This window comes from Gekko japonicus, unplaced genomic scaffold (genome assembly GCF_001447785.1).
Source record: "Gekko japonicus isolate JY-2015 unplaced genomic scaffold, Gekko_japonicus_V1.1 scaffold15, whole genome shotgun sequence".
Taxonomy (NCBI): Eukaryota; Metazoa; Chordata; class Lepidosauria; order Squamata; family Gekkonidae; genus Gekko; species Gekko japonicus.
The window spans coordinates 1,785,533-1,810,487 of record NW_015165830.1 but is presented as its reverse complement, the minus strand read 5'-3'; the positions used below and the strand labels follow the sequence as shown (position 1 = coordinate 1,810,487).

Genomic DNA, 24,955 nt, shown 5'->3' with positions numbered 1-24,955 from the left:
AGGGGAGGATAGCTACTCCATAGGTAACATTCAATGACTATGATGTCTTGCTGTCAGTTCAGTACAGGTGATTTTCCTAAAAGAAGGAATGTCCTTCTGTGTTGGGGTTATTAAAAAATTTTTTTTTGCAGGCAGCAGGCATTCTGTATGGGTGTGGTTTTAGATTTTGGCTGGTTCGTAGTATTTCCCCTATATTACCCGAGCACAGAGAGGATTTGCAACTCCATGCTGTTTAGAGTAAGTGAAAAACGTAATCCCATCTCAGCTGTGATACTAAGTTGTTCACAGCTAACAACCCACTTACTGACCCTTATGCAAGAAGAGTAAGAAGCAGATGAGCTTTCCCCTTTTTTCTGTTTCTACTGTTGCAGACTCTGTCTACTTGACTTCTAGTTCTGTAGGGAGCATTTCCTGACTTATTATATAACTGCAGTGGTGCCAAGTGTGCTTGAGGGAGCCATCTTGAGCTTTCATGCCAACCTTTGCATGAGCCAGTCTTGGCTGGGAGGGCAGGGTAGACATTCAGTAAACAAACAAAGAAAGAAAGCTCTTTATGTGTGTTAGACCAGCTTATCAAGATTTGCCTGTTAAACTGTTAACAGATAGGTATCTGCTGATGTTTTCAAGGGACTTGGCTCTCTCTATTTGGAATAGTTAATTTTCTTTGAAATCAAATATAGTTTAGATGTCGTCTCTCTTTTATGGAGAAAGGAATTTTGGTTAGCTGACCTAATTTAGTAAATTGTACTTAAATCCTCTTGAGTGTGTCTACCATAGGAGTTTCCTTATGCTCGCTGTTTCACTCAGGCTGGGCCACATCAGTCTATTCTGTCAGATGGATGCTAAAATATTCTGTCAGGTAGATGCTAAATTAAGATGACTATGGGCTGACAACAGTAAAAGTACTAAATTTGAAAATAATCTCTGAAACCTGCTTTCTTTTCAGTTGCAAAACCAACATACAACAAGTACCGTGCACAAATGATTATAACATATCATAAAATTATTTATGATATGTTATAATCATCTGTGCACGGTACTTGTTGTATGTTGGTTTTTCTACTTACCGTGGGTCCTTCTTTTCAGTTGCAGCAAATAAAATAATTTTGTTTTCAAGACACATACCTTGTAAAAGATCAGGAAGGCTGGCAATATTGTATAAGAAATCCTTGAAATCCTCTTGGGCTTCAGTTTACAAGTCCGATACAGTAAGCAGCTATGGACAGCTTGCCGGGGGGGGGGGGGGGGGGTTTTTTAGCTGGTGGGGGGGGGGGAGATCTGTTAGCTGGGCCTTTAGGCATGGTCTGGAAACAAAAGTTGGCATGATGAAGCACTCGTTCTGTCATAGCAAATAAAAGGAAGAAGGGCATCTGAAACAGAGGAGACTACAGACCAAAGCATCTCAGCACAGACTCCTGAGTCTGTATTTGCTCATCTGGCGAGCTTTAGTTTCTCTACATGCCTTAAACAAAAAAAGCTACGCTTCCCAGAAATGCTACTCTTGTTTTGCACTATAAAAAAGTCTTACAAGTTTTACTTATGATATTATTTATAATCTGCCTTCTCCCCATTTCGTCCACCATAACCGGAGTACAGGGTGCTTATAGTAAAATCAGTAACAAAACAGTGATTAACATATCAAAATAATACACAATTTTAAACCAGATTAAACCTCCCATGTAAAACACAAGCTGCCAAATGGAGAGAAGGCTCTCCTAAATAGAAGAGTCTCTTTCACACCTTTCTAAAGGTTATCAAAGTAGCCAAAGCCCCTAGACAATCCATAGCTGGGGCTACTAATGAAAGGGCCTAAGGGTGGGCTGTGACACTTCCAAGGAGGTCAACAGATAGCTGCAGATCAGAGGAGCCAAAGTTCAGGAAACCCACAGTGCATGCCACATTGTTCGGTTTTTTTTTTTACTTTTTCATATTTTATTATGCTTTTAATTCCCATAATACAAGTTTATACAAACATCATAACAAAGGAAGGAATAACATTTAAACTAATTTATCAAAGATGACCTACAATATGCCCAAATTGGATTGATTTCTAATATATCTATTGTCCTATCTTTATAATCCATTTGGGAATGTTCCCACAAACTTAATTCTACGTTCTGAAAATATATCATTGTACAATTCATACATCTTTTGTTTTTCTTACCCCCCTTAACCCCAAATTAATTTTTTCAATTGGTATTAATTATTACTTGTCAATGTATTTCTTTACACTTCTAATGTATAATTTTATTATGTAACTATTACAATTAAAGGAAAGCAAGAATTACTTCTGAACACCAAAACTTTTATCTTCTAGTGTTTATCTTCAGGATGTGCTGCCCACTCCGGAATCTTTGGTTTCCCAAAGGAGTCCCTAAAGGAGACTCGCCATTGGTGGCCTGGGGATCTTCCCCATACAGTCTTACCCACGTTGTGCAATATCCCAACTTAAGTTTAAGTAAAAGATTTTATTCCAGCACAGCCTATTTCGCATCCTTATCAAGTCCAGTCCTATGAGCCACCGGCAGCCTGCGTAATAGCCATGATCATTTCATCTCCTGAAGGTACATCATGGGTTGTCCAAGTCCTTTCCCATTGGGTAGTTGTGAGATGACCCAGAGGTAACCACCGATATGGTATTTTTAGTTCTATTAGTCTCTGTACCACTGGACGCATATTTCTTTGAGCCGTCAAGATTTCATAAGGGAGATTTGGGAATATTTAGTTTCAAACCTTTTTGGCTACGAGCAGTTTCTAAGATTAATTTCTTTGTTTGAACATCCACAATCTCTGCAATAACATCCAGGATTAAGGCTGGTGACCCGGCTCTACTAGTGTTTAGTCTATATGCTGTTGTAATCACAGTACCCGGAAGTTTCAGCTCTCCATTCAGCCAAGAATTTAAAGCTGTAGTCAGGTTGGTATTCAGTTCAAAGTTTGGTGGAATCCCACGAATTTTAATTTTCCGCTCACGCACTCTAAGTTCTCATAACATTAACTTACTTTTGGACCAGGCTTCATAATCACGTAGCTCCAAGATAGCTTGTATGTTATTTTTCACTTCTGCTGCAGCTGAGTCTGCAACTGCTTTAATTTCTTCCATGCTTTTTGTTAATTTGTCTATTTTTGTAGTCATTGGAGTGATAAGACTCTTGATTTCTTCTTTTATTTCTTGTTTCAGTTCTGTAAAAGATTCTTGCATCTGTTTGTTTTTTTTAACTGAGCCTTCGTGTTTCCTTTTGCTGGCCCAAGCCTCCTCGCCTTCTGATTCAAGCGGTGGGGGAGAGTCTTTGTTAGATAATTCCGTTTCTTCCTCAGCTGGTGAAGGTCTGTGTGTTTTCTTCTTTTGACCCTTGAGTTGTCCCATCTCAGCCTTCAAGATTAGGAGTTATATTATTATTTATGGTAGGCGTTTTAAATTCTTTTAGTTTGCAACAACGCAGAGACAGCGTCTGGTGCGAGCGTTCTAATCAACGTTCGCCGGAAGTTCCCCTCATGCCAAATTGTTTTAAAGAGACTTGGGGGAGGATTAGTGGTGGTAGGGGACAGCCTTGGGCCATGGCATTTTATTGAGCTGCTGACACTGTGCAGGTATATACATGTGAAGGTAGTGTTTCTGGTAATTCAAGGGTGAGATAAAAATTAACAGGTAGAAGTTATGTGCTCATTGCAGCAAGCCCCATTAAAATTCTGGCTGCCACACTGTAAGTCAGTTGAAGTTTCTGGACCATCTTCAAATAGTAGTCCAGCCTGAACATTACTAAGACATGTATGTTCTGGTCTGTCTTCTTCAGGAATGGCTGCAATTGGTAAAGCCTCCTGGGTTGGTTGAACCACTCCTACTCACCGCCACCACTGTTGTACCTAGGATCAGAGAAGAATTCAGGAGCTCTACCATATTGTGAGCTTGTTCTTTCAAGGTAGAGCAGGTTATATTAGTCAAGGCTTTACTAGCATGAATCAGTGTAGCCAGACCTGAATCTGGAGTTGTAATAACGTGATCAGTGACAGAGCATCTGCTTTGTATGCAGAAGGCCGCAGGATCAGTCCCCAGCCTCTCCAGGTAGAAAGGATCAGGTAGAAGGTGATATGAAGGGCTTTGGAGAACCACTGCCACTCACAGTCAACAATACTGAACCGTGTAGACTGACTCTTAATAAGGCAGCTTCATGTGTGTGTTCACATATACTTGAGAGCTTGCACTAGTTTGGAGTTTTTGTTTGCATTTTAAAGCACAGAGTACATACACATCTGATATAGATGTAGTGCTGCTTGAATTGCTGGATGTTATCTGGTCTGGGAGCTAAGATATTGTGAGTTTGAATCCACCACCTGTGGAACCTGACAGCATGACTAACTTTAAAGCAGCTCTAGTGATGTAACTGCATGTGTTGGGAGGGAGGGAGAAACTTGCAGCAAGCAGCCATTGTGGGTTGTATGCAAACTCAGTAAATACACTGGTTTAGTGTGGAATCTTTTCCCAAGTGTATCTCCAAATGAATAACAGTTTAATCCTGTCTTTGAGACTTCATGTTAATTTTGTGATGAGAAAAAATGCTGAATGCTAGTAAGAAGACAATATCTGGATTAATTCTTTATTCGATCAATATTACCCCCTTTCTTTCATAATGACTTTGAAGTAGCAAAATATGCTTGCTGCTAAATTTGATCTGTTATCCTTCCTGTTTTTGTGTAAATTGCATGTGTCTAATGGATTTGGGCATAGCAGAACTGCTTTCTAAGGGTAGTTTTCTTCAGAAAGGCTTTACAGACTGCTTCTGTAACACTATCTTGTCTGTCTTTCCAGTCTCCACAGCAAATGCAAATGGTGAGATCTGGCTAGAGCTAAGCATGCAGTGCCTCTGTTTCTACAACGCATATAGTAAGATGCTTGGTGGTTAATCATGCCTTTGTGCTGTAATATAATCTCTGTCCAGAACCATACAGGAATGTTATAGGTCATGAGGAAAACACACTTGGTGGGCAAGAATTCATCATTAAACAGGGAGCTAGGGGGGCATGGAGTGACGCCGTTGAAGATGGCTGTCTAAAGTTGAAGCTCTGCTCCCTCCAACCCCATATGTACTTAAATAGCTCTACATCCAATTTTGGATCCTGGATACCATAAAATCTGTATTTGATCCTCTCCACAATCAAATTGAGATCTTTCAAAAATCACTACAGGAAGTACACCAAAAAACTGACTCGGTTCAAACACTCGCACAAGCTATGAGAGAAGAGATCTGTGCCTTACACTTTGCTGAGGAAGAAATAAGATTGCATTTCCTTCTAATTGAACTAGACTCCCGCTCTCAAAATCTTAAATTCAGAGGGTTTCAAGAGAAAGCAGAAAATAATATTGACTTACCAATATTTATAGCACAGTGGCTGGCTTCGGTTCTTCAACTTGAAGAAAATATATTACTGATCATTACCAGAGCCTATAGAATGGGATCAGCTTCTAAACCTGACAGAAAATATCCTCGTGATATTGTTGCTACATTTCAAGACACTAGGACAAAGCAACAGATCCTCTTAGAAGCTTGTCAGAAAGACCACTTCCACAGTCAAAAAAATGACATTTATCCTGACCTTCCTTATGAAGTTATACAATGCTGTAAAGCTCTCAAACCGATTACCATGCAACTACAAGAAGCACTCTTGAAATATAAGTGGATCGCACCGGCAAAACTGCAAGTTTAGTATAAAGGTTTCCTTTTCCAAGCTATAGATCACATCGTATAAATCTCCATACTCATCAAAGAACTTCAAAAAAAAGGTGGTCTCGGTTTCCCTAACTTAATCAATTGCTATTGAGCTATACACCTAGCAAATATCATTAAAATATCACAACCTAATGTCAATCCAGACTGGATCTTCTTGCTACAGGAGTTTACACGCCCTCACAAACTTCATGAGGTAATCTGGCAAAAAACTAAAGATCATCCCTCAAGTATTCAACACAACAATTTTTTCATAGCGATACTTTCTATATGGGACAAGTTTAGATCAAAACTTTTACCTCCAATACCTTGGTTTCACCCTCTTTTAAACCAAGGTTGGTTCCCCCCAATCTTTAACACCTCTGTCTCTAACACAGCAAACAGCACAAAGGCTCTCTGCTTAGCAGACCTCCAACGGTACATTGCTTGACAAATCAGCTCTGGAAAATAAACTGGACCTCAAACTTCCATGGTTCCAATTCTTTCAACTCTTCCACTTCTGCTCTTATATTAATCTTAAATCAATCATCAAACAACTACGGCCAGATTTTGAAGTTTTACTAAAACCCTCACAAGATCCTAAAAAAGTCTTATATCTTACATATATAACATCCTGAATGATCTTGAAAACTACAAGCATCTCTCTTATCAGTCAGCCTGGCATAAAGCATGCAGAGAGATTCTCCCAGATGACTTTTGGAACTCTCTGTGGCATTCTCCTCCATTTAAAACAACAGTAACCACTATTAAGTTACAAGCTTTTAAACTAATGTCACATATAGTCTGAACTCAGCCAACATCTCTCCACTAGCCCTGCTTCAACTCTTACTAACATTTCTGCTACTTGGCTCACAATATTAGACTACTTAATGACACATGATGAAATACCTAGTATAATGAATCAATTACATTTATGGTGACAACATAAGGATTGTGTAGCTTAGTATCTGTTTCTCTTCTCTCCTGATTTATTTGTTTTCCTCTTCCTCTCTCTTATTTTCCCCCTTCCCCTCTATATTATCAAGTATACTTCTGCTCCACTGACAATAGCTATGACTCAATTTAGTAATTGTTATACCAGTTAATGTTACATTCTTAAGCCTCTGTATTTCATATTTATCTTTCAATAAAATGTTAATTAACAAAAAAAAATTAAACAAGGAGCTACAGTGTGTTACCCACTAAAGCATTTAATTGCAGCTTGTTAGAGTCTGGGGCTCCTAACAGGAACTAGTGCTTGGTTACAAAGATTATAGCGGCATGATTAGTGACTCTTTATTGAGTCATCACTGGAAAGCCTCTTAGGCAGCTCAAAGGCAGTTTCTGTGTATTCTGCTACAGATGCTTCATCTGTAGCCATTAAAGATTTTATTGCATTTTAATAATGATGGCTTCTGTAGTAAGATATATCACCCAGCTCTGAACTGCATGGTTGCATTTTCTCTCAGCCTCTATTTCTCTTGATAGTGGTGTAAAATGTAGGCATTTCAGGCAAACTGGTCCATATTGTCAAATTCTTGAATAGGAGAAGTTAAGCCCCTTCCCAAAGATCACCTTACAACATAGGTGGGTTTTAGCTGTTCTGACTGATAGCTGCATCTAGACAATTAAATTAATTCTTCAAAATTCTATGACAGTGGTATGAGATGACAATAAAATTAAACTGCACTGATTTTCTAGTCTCTGTGTGTTCCTGTCCTCTCCCTACAAACATGCTCATTTTATCCACCGAAATATTATCTTTGGAAAGCATTTTTAAATGCTTGAATGTTGGTGTATGTCTCTTTTTTTCCTATGTACATAATTAGGATGTCAGTATATATGGCAGATTCCTGGTCCGTGTACACAGGCCTAAAATTTCCTTGCATCAAATATTATAAAGCATTGGTTAAATAATGTATCTGGGGTCATAATATGAGGAAAGTCTCTCAAAGGAGGCTTTTTTGCAGCATAAAAGGTAAAGGTAAAGGTTCCCTTGCTCGAAAGCCAGTCGAATCTGACTCTAGGGTTGCGGTGCTCATCTCCGTTTCAAAGCCGAAGAGCCAGCACTGTCCGAAGACGTTTCCGTGGTCATGTGGCCAGCATGACTAAACACCAAGGCGCACGGAATGCTGTTACCTTCCCACCGAAGTGGTCCCTATTTATCTACTTGCAATTTCTTGCTTTCGAACTGCTAGGTTGGCAGGAGCTGGAACTAGAGACGGGAGCTCACTCCGTCATGCGGCACCCGGATCTCGAACTGCTGAACTACCGACCTTCCACAGCCTGCAGTTCAGCGTCTTGACCACTTGAGCCACCACAGCTTATATCATTTTGTAAATGCTTATGGAACATTTACTGGTCATACATTATACACAAATTTTATGGCGGTCTTATTTTATCTCTATGTTATAGTCACAGTTTTTAAAATTTAAGTATGCCACTGTTGGTTTTATCTCATATTTATTATTCAAATGTTTTTATGTAAAATGATTGTGTGCACTGGTCATTGACTATAACAATAAATTTGACTTGGTTTGATACTGGTCATACTATTCTGGGGGTTAGGGATATCGGTCTTTGATTAAATCATACTTACACAGGACTAAGTTGGCTTATTTGGGGTGTGTGAAGTCCCAAGGCCCAGGGAGGAGGGCTTCCAGCAGTAGCAGAGGCCAAGATGGCAGAGCTGGATCTGCTGGGCTCCATCCTGAGCTCTATGGAGCCCCCACCCAGCATGGATGACCACAAGGCCTGCCACATCAGGGAGCAAACGGCCCAGCTGAAGAAGCTGCAGGAGCAGGAGAAGCAGCAAAAGGTCAACTTCCAGAAGTGGATGGAGAAGTGGATGGAGAATGAGGTTTCCAGCTTCATTCAGGACAGCAGCCAAATCAAGAAGAAATTCCAGTCCATGAACAAGATTGAGCGTGGCATCTTGCATGACGTGGTTGGAGTGGCCAGACTCACCTTCTTCTCCTTTGGTCATGACAAGGATTCATGCTACATCATGATTTTTAAGAAGGAATTTGTCCCATTGGATGAAGAGCTGGAAACCTACCACAGAGGGGAGGAGTAGGATCTGCAGCAGGCGCAAGAGAAGTGCTGGCTCAAGGAGGTAGCTCAGAAGCAGGCAGAAGAGGAGGTCCTGAGGAGGCCGACAGTGGTGAGACCCAACACCAACTACAAGGACAAGTACAGCCACCTCAATGGCAAGGTGGCTACCAAGGACACCGCCCACACCAAGGAGGCCAGTAAGGCCTACAGCTGTGTTCCTGTGGCCAACAAGAGGGACACATGCTCCATCGAGGAGCCCATGAACAAGATCTGAGCCAAGAAGCACCTGTGTCAGTCAGAGGAGGAGAGCCTGGCACCACCTGCCAAGAAGCTCGTAGAGCAGAGCAGTCTCTGCAGGGCTGTGCTCAAGTGTGTCAGGGAATCTCTCCAGAGCTGCTGCTATTTGTGAATCCTGTTCTAGGTGCTCTAGAGAGGTGGAGGAGGATCTGCATCCTTGTCGTGGGGCAGCCAGGGCTCTGCAATAGCGAGGACTCCTCGGGAGAAGGGGACTCCTCAAGAGAAGATGAGCCCCGTGTAGCCAGCCTTGAATTAACAGAAGTTGATCAGCAAGAGAATGAGATGCAGGCTTGTTAGGATTCACATCCAATAACTGGTGCAGAGCCACCGACACCCTCCAGCCCTGATTCAGCAGGTGAACCTCAGTTAGCCATTCCCAGCCCACCAGTATCTCCTACAACCTTAGAGCATCACAGACAGAGACTGAGAACAGAACTACAGGCAAGAAGGCAGAATGCGTGCCTCCTGGCCCGATACCAGCTGTTTGCTGATGACAAAGATGAGTAGCTGCAGGATTACTTCTCAGCAGCTGGCTGCAAGCATGACCCTTAGGCATGGGGCTATAAAAGCCAGCCAAGAGAGGCTGTTAGGTGTGGCCACAATGCATGCTATTCGCCCACTAGAGAGAACTGCAGCTGCTGGCACATTCCTACCGTGGCACCCAGTGTCACTGGTGCCCTTGTGCTGCTATTTGTGGCCTCTGGCACTCCTTGCCACATGAGCCATAGACAACCCCACCTCCCTTATAGAGCAGCTGTGAAAGGTATCAGTGGGATTCAGAATAGAGATGGGGGGCATGGCTGACTTGGGGGGGGTTACAATATAATATGCTAATAAAATAAATAAATTGGCTTATTTGGGACTTAATAAACTCTATAAATGTATCGGTTTCTGAAATTCAGAGTCTCTTTAGATTATTTGTTTAGTTTACATAGTCTTCAAAAGATGCAACTGTCTTCTAACTTGAGCTTATGTAGGGTTCAGATGGCTACTTTGGTAGAGGTGTTTTAGTTTAAATCAATAAAACTAGTTCTGCATTTCTACAGAACCTCCCAAGTGTTCCTTAACCTTGAACTAGGTCTGAAGGACACATTATTTTTCTTCCCATGGTAGTTCAGTTGTCATCACCTGTCTTCTCCAAAAGAATAATTGGTGAAAAACAAAGCACATCATTTCCCAGACCTCTGTACAGGCTTAGAACACCAGCTTTTAGTCATGACCATCCTGCTGTCATTTTGAAATTAAAATGTAAATGTTTCTAGAGACCCCATCTCTGAACCCATTTTGCTATATCTCTTAAAATTAGATATTGCTAATTGAAAGAAGGGAGAGGGAATGGTTCAGTATTGGGAGCTCTGGCTAGCACGGGGATATAAAACCTACTGTTATTTCCTTTTCTCTTCCATTGAAATTAGTCTGCCAGTATTCTCACCATTTAGACACTCACTCTTTCTGTGGTGACAATTGGAGCGTAACATGAAAGTTTATGAAATGGCCAGTTAGAAGTTGTGCTTTTTAGAACCTGTTTCACACACTAATGGAGGGATGGTGGAAGAGTTGAACCATACACAGTATTGTGTTGATTTAATAATGCCTGATAGATGCCCTTCTCTTACTAAGTGTGTGTGTGTGTGTGTGTGTGTGTGTGTGTGTGTGTGTGTGTGTGTGGAAGGAAAGGGGAGAGAAAGCGGCAGAGAGAGCGAGAGAGAGAGAGAGAGAGAGAGAGTTTGTGTGCATGTGTGCACATGCTTCCCTGTTAGAGCAGCTGTCAAATTCCTCATGGATAAATAATTCAGTATGAGAGAAGAAAATGTATTTAAGATAAATCTGAAATACCATATATTTCATAGTCATGTTTTAGAAGCGTCTCCTAAGGAACTAGTTTGAGGTGAAGTGGTGCCAACTTATTCTTAGCCACTTGTTAGTTTCAGATCAAGACGGATATAGAGTGCTTTATTTGGCTATTTGGGATCCTGCTAGATATTTGTGAGCATTGGAGAAGAGGCAGTTTCTTCCAGCCAAGAAGAGAACTTGGTACCATTTAGAAAGTAGTGTGCATAATTACTCAGCTATGTTTAGCTATGGCAATCAGAGCGACCATATGTTGTTTGTTTCCAGGTTGAAAAAGGAAGGTAAAGTGCTAGTAAAGGAAGGTGTTACCCAGAATATCCAAGGAAGGTAGTATGATATTATTTCATTGGATAATGTGCCAGCAAAATGAGAGTTTTGATTTGATTTGGATCAATTCATAAGAACATGAAATTGAGCAAACTTCAGAGGACGGCGGAAGACAGGAAGGCCTGGCGTGATCTGGTTCATGGGGTCGCGAAGAGTCCGACTCGACTGTGCGACTGAACAACAACAACAAATTCATAAGATCCCAAGCTATGTGTAGATACATGCATTGAACTAGGCAAAATCCTTATGAGATAGGCAAGGTGTATTCTTGTTTGACACCCTGAAGTCAGTGGTCAGATTCTTGCATCCAGTTCTTAAGGCCCAAAAAAAAGCTTTATTTTTTCAGATGAGTAGTTTGTCCTGCTAGCTCAATATTCAGTTTAGGAAACTGAACACTCCTAAATATTTCAAGTTAATAAGGGTAGGCTAAAATACTCTTGTTAGTATGCCATCTTGGAATAAATTTTCCACAGTCCTGATCCTGAGGTGGTCAGTTAGCTGTAGGAATATAAAGAGATGTAGAGACAGAATATAAACATTAGCACTGATAATTAGCCTGCCCAGCCCTTGTTCCCCCACCCACTGAGTTCATTCAGCCTGACCCTAGGCCTGCTTCTGTATCTCATGCAAACACTAGAACAAAGTTTGAGTCCAGTGGCACCTTTAAGATCAACAAAGTTTTATTCAAGGTATGAGCATTTGTGTGCATGTACACTTCTTCACATACAATGAAACTGAAATAGAAGTAACAGTCATACATATAAAATTAGCATATAGAATAATGAAGGTGTTTTTAACCGATTAAAAGAATAATAAGCTTAGTAAATATTATCATCTATTTCCATTTCATTGTATCTGGGGAACTGTGCGTGCAAACAAAAGCTCATACCTTGAATACAACTTGGTTGGTTTTAAAGGTGCCACTGGACTCAAACGTCGTTCTACTGCTTCAGACCAACACGACTACCTACCTGGATCATGCAAACACTGTCATGGATGGGTCAATGAGATGGGAAGAACATAAAAAGGAGTGTAAGATCCCATCCATCTGGCTTCTGCAGCAGAAAGGTTTTTAATTTGTATGCCAAGAGAAGCCTGTATAGTTTCTAGACCCTCATTCACAACATTTTTGTCACCCAGTCGCCTTTATTTTTGGTCATCTTCATGCTGAAAGCTCTTAATGTCCATGTGGTCACACGTTCACTACCTGAATGAGTACCAATGTTTTACCACAGAGTTTGACAGATGTAACATAATGTCCATTCTCATGGGGTGACATATGCAACTTTCATGATATCTCCGTTCAGTTAAAATGGAGCAGGATAGCAGGCAGTGTTCCCTCTAAGCTGGGCATGTGAGCAGCTGCTCATTAACACAGGAAGCCCCACTTAGCAACAATATGGGGCCGCATAGGGTCTTGCACTGCCCATTGCCCATTTTAAGATTACAGTAGTTATATTCTGCTCAAGATGTGAACTGCTCTGCTCAGTAGGGGGGAAAAATTAGATGGAACATTGTTAGCAGGCACACTGCTGTGTTGTTGCCAGAAAAACTAGGGGAAAGTTTAGCCATTTGCTTGATAGTAGCACCTAGCAAAACAGCTTTCCCATGTCAATGTATTCAAGGGGGCTTGCTCCCAGAAAAGAGTTCTTGGACTGCAGCCTCAATGAGGCTGACCTTGCCCCAGACTTAAGCACACCACCTTCCTATTGATTTTGATACACGATTGACTCCTTCACTATAGTCAATGGGAGTTTAGAGTGCTTTTGGTTTGCCTTGATTATGTCTGGGGTTGCCACAGGAAAAAACAGTGTCCTATCTAGGGATGGCCATGAACTGATTTATTTACCAAAGTTTATCACAAACCTGGCCCAGTTTGTAGCTAGTGAACCTAGGTTTGTGCAATCGCTTCTCCCACAAACCACCCATGAACCAGTTCAGTTTTCAGTGCTGCTGCTCTATACTAAAGTAGCCAGTCTGGAAGAGTGAAGCCTGCTCTGTCTTTAGAGTCTTGTAGAGCTTTAAGTTTTATTCTTGGTTTCTTCTCTTGCCAAATGAATTTTGACAGAATTTTATCGAGTTCTTTAAAATACTTCTGGTTTTGAATAATCAGTATAGTCTGGAATAAAAACATCAATCTTGGCAATATGTTCATTTTGATGGTAGCAATTCTTCCTATTAATGATATTTGTTTTTGCCATTTTTCCAAGTCTTTCGATAGATTTCAATAGTTCTATATAATTATTCTCCAACAAAGAGCCTGGAAGTTCAAAGTAAGATTACTTAGGAACAATCTTACTTTAAACTCCCAGGCCTGTTTTTTCTTGTAGAAGGAGAACTTGTGTTTTTATCATATTTTTTGTCTTTTTTTTTTGTTTTTTACAATTAATTTTCAATCCTGCCACATTTCCATAATCTTACAATGCATTTATTAATACACTTGTAGAGTTAAGAGGATTCTCTAAAATGAACACTAAGTAATCTGCAAATGCTAAAAGCTTGTACTCTTCTCCTCTTAACTTAAGACCTGAAATTTGTTGATCCATTCTAATTACATCATTTAAAACTTCAAGAACAAAAATAAACAACAGCTGTGAAAGGGGACAACCTTGTCTCGTCCCTGTGGTGTAGTGGTTAAGTGTGGTGTAGTGGTTAAGTGCGCAGACTCTGATCTGGGAGAACCGGGTTTGATTCCCCACTCCTCCACTTGCACCTGGCTGGATGGCCTTGGGCAAGCTGTAGCTCCGATAAGAGCTGTTCTTGAAAAAGAACAGTTTCTGTCAAGAGCTCTCTGAGGCCCGCCTACCTCACAGGGTGTCTGTTGTGGGGAGGGGAAGGGAAAGGAGTTTGTAAGCTGCTCTGAGACACCTTTGGGTAGTGAAGGGCAGGGTATAAATCCAATCTCTTCTTCTTCTTCTTCTTCTTCTTTATGAATTTCAATATTCTGTGATGAATCGCCGTTAATCAAAATCTTTGCTTGCTGTTTAGTGTAAATTGCTTCGACCATTTTCTGAAAATCTGTACTTGCTTGAGCATATGAGAGTAGTTCAAGCATAAAATTCCAATTAACATTATCAAAAGCCTTCTCTGCATCTAGAAAAATCAAAATATACAGAACAGTTGCTGCAAAGTACACACAATTATAAGAATAATAGACAATGATTAAGCTATAATACTGATGAGCTTCATGATGTTTAATCTTTGTTCTTAACAGCAAGGCACCATCAAACTGGGTGTGCTTCATAATATTCCAAAACATTTAATATCATCCTCACGTTGTTCCTCAATTGTCTTTTCAGTAAAAAACCCACTTGGTCTTTATGAATAATCTGTGACGATTTTTTTCATTCTAGATGCTAAAATTGAAGCATAAAATTTATAGTCCACATTCAGCAATGAAATAGGTCTATAGTTTTTAATTTCTTTCTCGTCTGGATTCTGTTTATGTATCAGTGTTATCAAGGCTCCTTTCCAAGAATCTAAGTTTACATTTTGACGTTCTTCTTTAAGAGGAATTATTAATTGGTCTTCAAACAGATGGTAAAATTCTACTGGTAATCCATCTGGGCCTGGGGTTTCCCCCTTTTTTTTTGTTTCTTTACAGCGTCCAACAATTCAGCTAACATTGATTGATTGATTGATTGAATATTTTTCTTTGTTCCTCTGAAAATATTTTAGGTTTATTTAGTTCCAAATAGTTTCTGATTTGTTGTTGAGATACCTGTGTTCTACTATATAGTTTCTGGTAATACAATTCCACAATTTTCTTTATATCTTCCAATTTATTTATTTCTTCTCCCATTTCATTTTTAGTGTCTTTATATATATATTTCCCTTTTCTTTATGTAATTTATAAGCAAGCTATCTAGTTGCAAGAGTCAAAAGCAAAAAAAAAGCAAAAAAAATCTAGTTGGTTTATTCGCATTTTCAAAATAATTTTGTTTAGCGTATCTTATCTTCTTTGCTATTTCCTGTGCTAATAAGCAATTCATTTGGTGTTGCAAGAGTTTAAGTTTATTTTTCCTCTGTTCACTCATTGGATCTTGCTGTATTTTTTCTTCTTGTTTTTTTATCTGAGCTTGTATCTGGGAGTAATTTTCTATCCTTTGTTTTTTAATATGTGCTGATTCTTTAATCATCCATCCTCTTGCAAAGGCTTTAAATGTGTCCCACACAGTTTTTATAGAAATTCCAGGTTGAATATTTTTTTCAAAGAAAAACTGGAATTCTTTCTTGGATTCCTCCACAAATCTTTTATTTCTTAATATATCAATATTCAAAGTCCATCTATTCTTTTTAGGTGTGTCCTGTATTTCCAAAGTAATCGGGTTATGGTCAGCAAATGTTGAGGGGAAAATTTCAGGTTCCAACATATTGCTTGTTATGGTAGATGAAATCTAACACATGTGGATTTCTGACTTTCTATGCGTCAACATAATTGTGTTCTTCCATTAATTGGTAAAATACTGCAGGAAGTTCATTTCCTTGTTTCCATTTTCCTTTGGTTGATTTTCTATCTTGTGTCTTATCAAATACTGCGTTAAAGTCAGCAATCATACATAATCCTGTTTAGAAATCAGATCTTGCAGGGATTTGTAGAATTTTTCTTGATGTTGATTTGGGACATAAATATTCAACAGTAAAGGTTTCTTGGCTGGTCTTTGTATTTGAACCATCAGAATTCTTCCATCTTGTGAAGCATGAATCATTTCAGGTTGTAAATGCTCGTTTACATAGGTCACTAAGCCTCTTTTCTTTTTATCTTTATCTGAAGCAGTAAAAGGTTTCCCAAAATTTTTAACTTGAAGATATTTTTGATCTGCCATTTTAATATGAGTCTCTTGAAGGCAAATTATGTCAAAGTTAAATTTTTTTCAGCTGTTGAAAAATCCATCTTCTTTTCTGGGGTGAGTTTAATCCATTTACATTTATTGAAATTATCTTTATTTTACTTCTATTCATTTTGTGATTGAATCCGTGATTGTAAATCCTGTTGTTCTCTCAGTTGTTTCTGCGTAAACCTCTTTGTATGTTTGTTCTTTGGTTTCTTAATTGTGGGTAAAGTTGTCACAGTTATTCCTAATGCTCCTTGTAGGGGGTCTTCTTCTTCCTCCTCTTCTTCTTCTGAATTTTCTATTCTGACTTTATCAGCTTGAACTTCCACTCCATACGTCTTTAAAAAGTTTTCTGCCTTGAATGTTGAATTAATTCTGTGTCTTTTACCTCTGAAGGAGAAAATTAGACCTTCTGGAAGGGTTCATCTATAAAGAATCTCATTCTTCCTCAATATCTCTGTAAGGTTTAGATATTCTCTTCTTTTTTCCCTAACTCTCCAAGGGATTTCCTTTAAGATCTTTATTTCTGTGTTGTCTATCTTCAATGGATTTTTGTTTGATGTCATTAGGATTTCATCTCTCAGGACCCTTTGTAACTGATTTCTTCTGGCATACGCCGAATTCATTCTATGAACAGTGTCAATTTCTTCCAGAACCTTTTCTGTCTCTTCTGTCCCCATATATTTTGCTAGAATATGTCCCATCTTCTTTCTAATATCTTCATTTTTTTTCTTCTGGGATATTTTTGAATCTCAATATAAACGCTGCTCTGTCTATTTGGAGTCTCATCAAATCCCGTTCCAGAAGAGTCTGTTTAGAGTCCGTTGCTTGAAGTTTAATATTCATTTCTTCCATTTTATCCTTCATCTTCTCATGTGATTTGTTTAATTCTGTTATCTTTTGTGTATTATCTGCTATTTGTTTCTGCAAACCTTCAATTTGATTGGAGAATTGTTGCGTTATTTCTTTCATAGATGCTTTAATTGGGTACACAGCTTCAGAGATTGCCATCTTAATTGTCTCCTGAATTAACACTTGTAAATTTTTGGTTATGGCAGATGGTAGGTTGGAAGCCACTGATTTAAGTACACCTGGTGAACCTGAGGGTGGTTTAACAGGTCTATTACTCCCAGACATTTTGCTCCAAATTTAAAATAGTATCAAGGGAAAAAACCCTCTTCTTTTAAACAGGCCAGAGTTTTCTTTCCCTCCCAAGACAAGTTAATGTTTATGCAACAAGGTTGTTTTTAGAACACCATGTACCATTATCTTTTAAACAGCCAAATGAATCTTGTATAGACCCAGCTGGAATATATCTCACCACAGCTATGTTATTATGGGAACAGAATTGTAGAGTTCACTTCCTCCCTATTTGAACCTCACTAATATAACACAGAAAATACAGTCAAACACCAGAGGTAAAAGGCAGAAGCCAAGCATACTTTAGTCTAATTGGGAGCCTGAAGTGTTGGTAATGGGGTTGACAAGTCAAACCAAAGAGTTAATAGTCTTACAGATACCATTCAGTTGAAGCAGAGTTTCCTTTTAAATTTTGTAATTCCCAAACGAAATACAGTATCTTCTTGATTCCAAACAACAGAAAGGAGCAGACATCTCCAAGCTCCACCCCACAAAGGGGGAAAAACTTGATTAGAGTGCTCTAGATGTTTCGATTCCAATATGGAGCCTTCTCAGCTCAATGCTGTTTAGAAAACCTAAGTTTAGGGATCTCTTGGCCACAATGTTAATATTGCATGAAACTGTTGCTTATCTGTGGAAGACAGGCAACTGCTGTGTGTGACTACATAAAATTACAAGAGGATCAAACTATCACTGAAACATTTCCAAAGGGCATTTGCCCCAGGGAGACAGCAGTAGCCTCTCCTCTTTCTCTTTGCTTCCAGGTGCTTCCTCCCACTAAGAGTGCATCCCACTGCTTTTTCCATGAGGAGAGAAGCAAGGGGATATTTATTGCGAGAAGGTGATTCATTATCATTATGCTCTGGCATATTGATTCTCTGCTTTGGAAAGGAAAGCTCAGTCATGCCATCAGCTAGTGCTGATGAATAGCTCTGCCACAAATGTGTCAAAACTCTTAGCACAGGGCTTGCTAAAACAAATGGCTCTAAATAGGTTGAGGAGAGCAGGAGGGCATGGGATCCACCCTTTGTATTAGTATGCTGTTGTGGGATTTCACGCTGTGATTCTCTTTTGGATCGTTTGGAGAGATGACAACTAAAATAAGGTGTGTTCTGTGCATATTAGTGACATTTGTTTAGATTAATCTTGGGTTCTGGCTTGGAGAATTAATCTGGCTTCTGGCACTGACAAAGGTACAAGAGCTGAACTGCTGGGACATGGGAGACTATTCTTTGTATTGCTGTACTGTAACTAGAGAGCAACTCTGACTGTATTTTCTTGCAGATACCTAGATCTACTCTCCAGAGTTGCTGGAACGTTTTTTGAAGTGCGTGAACAATAATGTTAAGAATTTAAAGTTAGCATTAAGATAATTGAGTATATTCACGTTGTCAGAATGGCAGCCACTGGATTCTTGATCAGTGAAATTCCCCAGAAGCCTGTTTATATTTCTGTTCAGGTCAGTAAGGAACACAAATATTGCATTTATATTCCATTTTCATAAATGTAGACAAATTCCATTAATTTATGACAATGTGTTACTCTAATCAAGTTTTTACTGACAAGATAGAGAACATTAAAGCATAAGCATCCCCATCAACTCTTTGTCAACTCATTCACTCTTTGTCAATGACCGAGTCCAGCAGTGGCCAATTCTGAAGCCTGTTTAACAACTTATGGTATTTCCGATCCTATTTATCGTTTTGAGTTCCTTGCACCAGGCTGATCTCTTCCTGGGCTTATACTTTTTCTCTTTCGATAGTGTGTATGTGAGATAGTAGTACTGATTCAGTCCATCATGTTCTGCCACACAATACTTGATGAGCTTGGAAAGGCTAGATTAACTTCCCCGTTCCCTGGCAGCTCCGTGTCCTTATCTTTCTGTCACAAATGGAATTTTTAATATCCCCAGGCTTTCAGACTTTCTCTGAGTACCAGTGTTTAGATATAAGCTCATACATATTCATTTCACATCTGGCCATAAGAGCAGTTCCCAGTAGTACAGTTGTCCTCTTCTCTAAAATCAGTATCTTCTAGGACAAGTTGGTTAGACAGAATTTTCTTTCTTGCAAGACCTGCTGAGAAGAGTCAGTCTCATCCCTCTGAGTTGGTTGCAGAATTTCTCTTATTCAGATTTACTTTTGTCCTTAGAGGGAGAGGCAAAGAATGGAAGTTGGTCTTGCTACTTCTCATATGCTTTGCAAAATTGGTCATATTATTCAGACAAGTCTGCACTGTTGGCCAGTAAAGGTTTTACCTGGAAGTATGAGAGCATTGGAGATATTCTCTGAGGACTTCTTGATATTTATTTGGGGAAAAAACACATACGATTGTAAAAGTACTCATTAGTTTTCTTTTTTAAAAAAACAAGGATTGAATAATCTTAACTCCTTATCCAGGGACTTGAGGTAGAACCACATTCCATAGTCAAGAATGCTACATGGTTTAAAAGTTCAGGTTAGCAGCTGCCCCTTTGCCCCAAGAGGGGGAGACTATGGACCCTCCTACTCTGTGAGCCACCAAGCACAAGACATCAGGGCAGTGCTCTAGCATTCAAAGACCAGAATTCCACTGGAGTGACCAAATATATGGGGGGAGGGATGTAGAATAGAGCCAATGCAGAGCAGAGCGACAACTCCAGAGCAGAGACAACTGATCAGTTAAATCCATTTAGCCAACAATACCTGAAATGCAGCTTTAAAAGTGGAGGATTTGAACCTAGTACCAAAGGGTCATCTTTTGCCTTCTTGAAATTTTGCCAGCCAGCTAATCCACCCACTCCAGGGTGGTGTTCAATAGCCATTTGTCCCCCTTACCAACTTCACTTTTCAGGAGAAGTTTAGCTAAAATATTTTGTAATCAGTGCTGAGATTCTAGAAATAAGATGCCAATATGCTGGAAGGCTATGGGGATGGAGGGAGCCAGCCTGGGGGCCAGAAAAGGCCCAGAAGCTTCTGTTAAATAGGTGCTGTGTTAGGAGGTCAAATGCTGGGATATGAGCTGTAGCTCTGAAGTGGCCCAAGCAAAAGAGTATGTGGTCCTTAGAAAAACCATTTTGGCATTATCTGTGGACTGGAAGTAGGAGGGAGAGAGTTTTCTTGGTCCCTGTATTGTAAGATGTGTTTGGACCAGGGTGAAAGAAAACCTATGGTTTAAGATACATGGGGGGGGGGGGAGATCGTGGGGCCAGGTGTTTGCTCCAGTTGCTGTTGTCAAAAATGGAATTTGGTAGGAGGAAATTAAGAGCAGCAAAAGGGACACACTGGCAATTGTGGGTTCATGGAAACATGCACCAGAAAGCCTCCCTTTCCCACTTATTAAGGCTTCTAGAGAGATTTAATATGTTAGGATTGAGGGGTAGCAAAGCTCAAAGGATCTGGCATAGCATCCATGAGGGTTTTTTCTTCAGGGCACTCCCCATTCCAAAGATCACTGGCATTGATTGGGTTGGCCTAGTTTGGGACACTGAGGAAAGTGAGTCTGTCTGTCTGGTGTACTGTCCGCCTAGCGCCCCAGCAGACAGCCTACTGAGCCTGCTGGAAGCAGTAGCAGGCTGGGTCTTGGAGTTCCCTTGACTTATAGTTCTTGGGGATTTCAACGTCCATGCAGGCATCAGAACTAGTGTTATCCATGGCAGCACTGGGACTCTCTCAGACTGTATCAGGCCCCACACATCAGGCAGGCCACATGCTGGATTTGATCTTTGGCATGGGGATGGATATGGATCTGATGACTAAAAGATGAAGTGCCATGGTCAGATCACTTTGCCCTGAAGGCCCAGTTGGGTATCTCCGCCCCCTACTATCTAGGCAGCAAGAAAATTTTGCTTGCCCACAGACTAATGGACCCAGTTGGGTTCCAGAATACTGTGCGGGATCTGATGCCTCCTGGCAATTCATTGGATGCGCTGATAGAGGACTGGAATTCCCATCTGTCTGAAGCCACTGATGAAATTGCTCCCCAACATCCTCTTTGCTCCCAACTTAAATTAGCCCCTGGTATACTCAGGGGCATGAAATGGGAACTCAGACAACTAGAGCAAGTTTGGCAGTGTACTTGTGATGAAGTTGCAAGAAATCTTATAGGACATTTATGAAATCCTACGAGGTGGCGGTGAAGGCTGCAAAAAAGGAATTTTATACAGCCTCCATTGCATCCACTAGCTCTTGCCCAGCACAATTGTTTAGGGTAATTAGGTCTTTAACTTCTCTCACTGAGATAACCCAAAATGTAAGGAATTCAGCTATTAGCTGTGAGGCTTTGACAAGGTTCTTTGCAGATAAAGTTTTGTCGCTGCACCACAACCTCCTGGCCAACATTGATACAGTAAGTGAACTGGAGGCCTCTTGGCCATCTTTGGATTCAGTATTTGACAGCTTCAGCCTACTCTCCCAGGCCACTGTTGACAGGATTCTGGGTGCTGTTAGGCCAACCACATACCTCTTAGACCCATGTCTCTCATGGCTGGTGAAAGCCAGTGGTGAGGGAATACGGGAGTCCCTGGTAGACATGATCAATCTCTCCCTGGATTCAGGGGTCTACCCAGAGGGACTAAAAGAGACTGTGGCTGTACTGCTCTTAAAGAAACTATCCTTGGATCTATGGATCCTTCCAATTACTGGCGGAGAGCTCCTCATGTGCCACGCAAGCTCACAGAGGTTCCTCTGAAGGCGCCTGGCCCCAATTCTCCTCCCAGGAATGAGTCTGGCATCTTGGTGCAATGAACCGCACCCTCCCTTCATCCCAGACAATGTACAGGTTGTGGTCGTGCAGCAACGGGCTCCCCAGCACCAGCAGGAACCGGGAGGTGGGGGTGATGACGAAGGGCTGATGCTCCCAATGATCTCCCGCCCCATCTGCAGAGGGACCGTTTCGAATTTACATGGCTGTTTCATGGCTGAGCTGTCCATTTGGGTGGATATGATGGGTTCAGGGAGTTTGACCCCTTGAGCCCCTAAGCCCATAACCAGGGAGGGATTAATCAAATCCCTGGCACACCCCGAGTCTATTAAGGCTAGGAAACCTTCAACTAGGTAATCTAGGAAATAGTCCTTATTTGAAGACTGGGCTAGCATGAAAGGTATGTCACCTTTTACTTGTCCATTGCCCTTAGTGTTGGAGTATTTGCTCTCTTCACCACGCAAAGGCTTGGCTGTAGTGTTGATCACGGTGCACTTGGTGGCCATTTCAGCATACCATGACCTGGTAGAGGGTTCTTCCTTATTCTCCCATAGGGTCTCACCATTTTCTAATGGGTCTCACCATTTTCTAATGGGTCTGATTAATGTGCTTCCTCCTGTTCTCAACATCATCCCACAGTGGTCTCTTTCCCTAGTCCTAGCTCAATTTATGGGACCTCCCTTTGAGTCTTTGGCTTTGTGCCTTTTGGCAGTGCTGACCAGAAAGGTAGCATTCCTAGTGGCAGTCACCTCAACAAGAACGGTGTTTGAACTAATGGTCATTAGAGTGGCTCTCCCTTTCCTGAAGGTTTTTAATGAAAGGGTCATCCTCCTCCCTAGTTTGTTTTTTTTTTTTTAATTTTTTTTAATTAGTTTTCATTGTTAAAGAAGACAAAAAACATAAAACAAAAAACAACAACCACATAACAAAACAGTACAACAACAAACAGCTCTGAATCGAGCAAATAACTGTGTAAACTGTATACAGCTTTATAATAATATAATATCAAAGATTCCTATACAGTATAATAAATTCCCTTTTTGCAGATATCCTTAACTCATTTCAAATCACAAACCTCTAAGGCTTCTATATTTGTTGCCAAATTTTATTCCTTTGTGCTATAGTTTTTGGTGTCCAACCATTTATAAAATCTCTGCCAATATTTATCAAATTTCACCATATTCTTTTCTTCTATAATATAAGTCAACCGTTCCATTTCTGCTAAATCTAAAACCTTGAAGATTATATCTTCCTTCGTAGGAATATTTTCATCCTTCCAATTTCTTGCGAAAACGATTCTTGCCGCAGTTAACATTTGCATTAGGAAGTAAATTTCACTATTTGAGAACATCTCCGGTATCATATTTAACAAAAAACATTCTGGCAACAGGGGTATTCTTTTGTCTAATATCTCATCTATCATTTCTTTCACTATTAACCAAAATCTTTTAGTCTCACCACATGTCCACCATAGATGGAAAAAAGTACCCGTACAATATTTACATTTCCAGCATTCCTTTCCTAGCTTATCATTCATTTTATTTAATATGACTGGCGAAATATACCATCTGTAAACCATCTTTACAACATTTTCCCTTAGTGCACTAGATCTTAGAAATTTTATATTCTTATTCCAGACTTTATCCCATTCTTCAGATTTAATATTTCTCCCTATATCTTTTTCCCATGCCGACATTACTGGTTTCATATACTCATCTCTTGTTCCCCAATTTAACAAAAATTCGTATGCTTTTTTAATAAATTTTTCTTTCTTATCTGACCAGATCTTATCTAATTCCGTTTGGTTCGAATAAATGCCCAATTGTTTATCTTTTAACCATATTGACCTCAATTGTATTCTTTCCCACCATGTAAGGTCAGTACCTTGTTCTTTCAAAATCTCCTCTGGAAGAAGATCACCCCTTTCATCTATCAGATCTTCATACCTCCATCTGGTATATTTTATATATAACGTAGGTAGGACAAATGCCTCAATAGGGGAAACCCATCTGGGCGTTTTTTCGTAATATGTTTTTATTTCACCCCATACTTTAAACAACGCTTTTCTAACAGTATGTTGTTTAAATATTGTTAAAACTGACGATTTGCTGTACCATAGATAGAAGTGCCATCCCATCGGGATGTCGTGCCCTTCTAAATTTAGGATCCTTCTGTCATCTTGGTTTATCCAGTCCTTAACCCATAACATCGCGGATGCTTTGTAGTAAGTACGCCAATCTGGAAGCGCTAAGCCCCCTCTTTGTTTTTTCCCTTGTAAATATTTTAATTTGATCCTTGGTCTCTTTCGGCGCCAGATGAATTCTTTCACTATTTTTTCTAGATCTTTAAAGAAATCTTGGTTACTTAAGATCGGTATGTTTTGAAATAAAAACAGCACCCGTGGTAGGACATTCATTTTTACCGTTGCGACCCTCCCAAGTAATGAGATGTGCAAATCCCTCCACCTTTCTAAATCTTTTTGGATTTCTTGCAACACTTTTTTGTAATTATCTTTAAACAGAGAACAACATCTTTTTGTTAAATAGATGCCTAAATATTTTACCTTCTTTTGAGTTTCAAATCCCGATATTTCTTGCAGCATTTTTTCTGTTCTATCCGAACAGTTTTTAGCTAGTATTTTCGTTTTCTTTTTATTAACTTTTAATCCCGCTACTTCCCCATATTCCTTCAGGGCCCGAATAAGCTGTTCTATCGAGGTTTCGGGATCTTCTAAAATAAATATCATATCGTCGGCATATGCCTGAACCTTATATTTCTCTCCTTTATTTTGAAGGCCTTTAATATTCTCATTTTTTCTCACATTAACCAACAATGTTTCTAAAGCAAAAATAAAAAGTAGCGGGGACAAAGGGCAACCCTGACGGGTTCCCTTTTGTATTTCTATTGTATTTGTTTCTTGATTATTCACTATTATTTTCGCTGTTTGTCTTTCATAGATAGCTGTAATCATTTTCAAGAAATATTCTCCGCAATCCCAATATTTTAACTTTTCTAGCAAAAAATTCCAATTTAAGTTGTCGAAGGCCTTCTCGGCATCAACTAGCACTA

At 39.9% G+C, this 24,955-nt stretch overlaps 1 protein-coding gene and 1 pseudogene across 1 annotated transcript in view; both read left to right on the top strand.

Annotated features, from left to right (window-relative positions):
• TMEM104 (transmembrane protein 104) overlaps window positions 1-24,955 on the top strand; it is a 128,154-nt gene that overhangs the window by 88,174 nt on the left and 15,025 nt on the right. The window lies entirely within an intron of this gene.
• LOC107110007 lies at window positions 8,383-9,165 on the top strand (annotated as a pseudogene).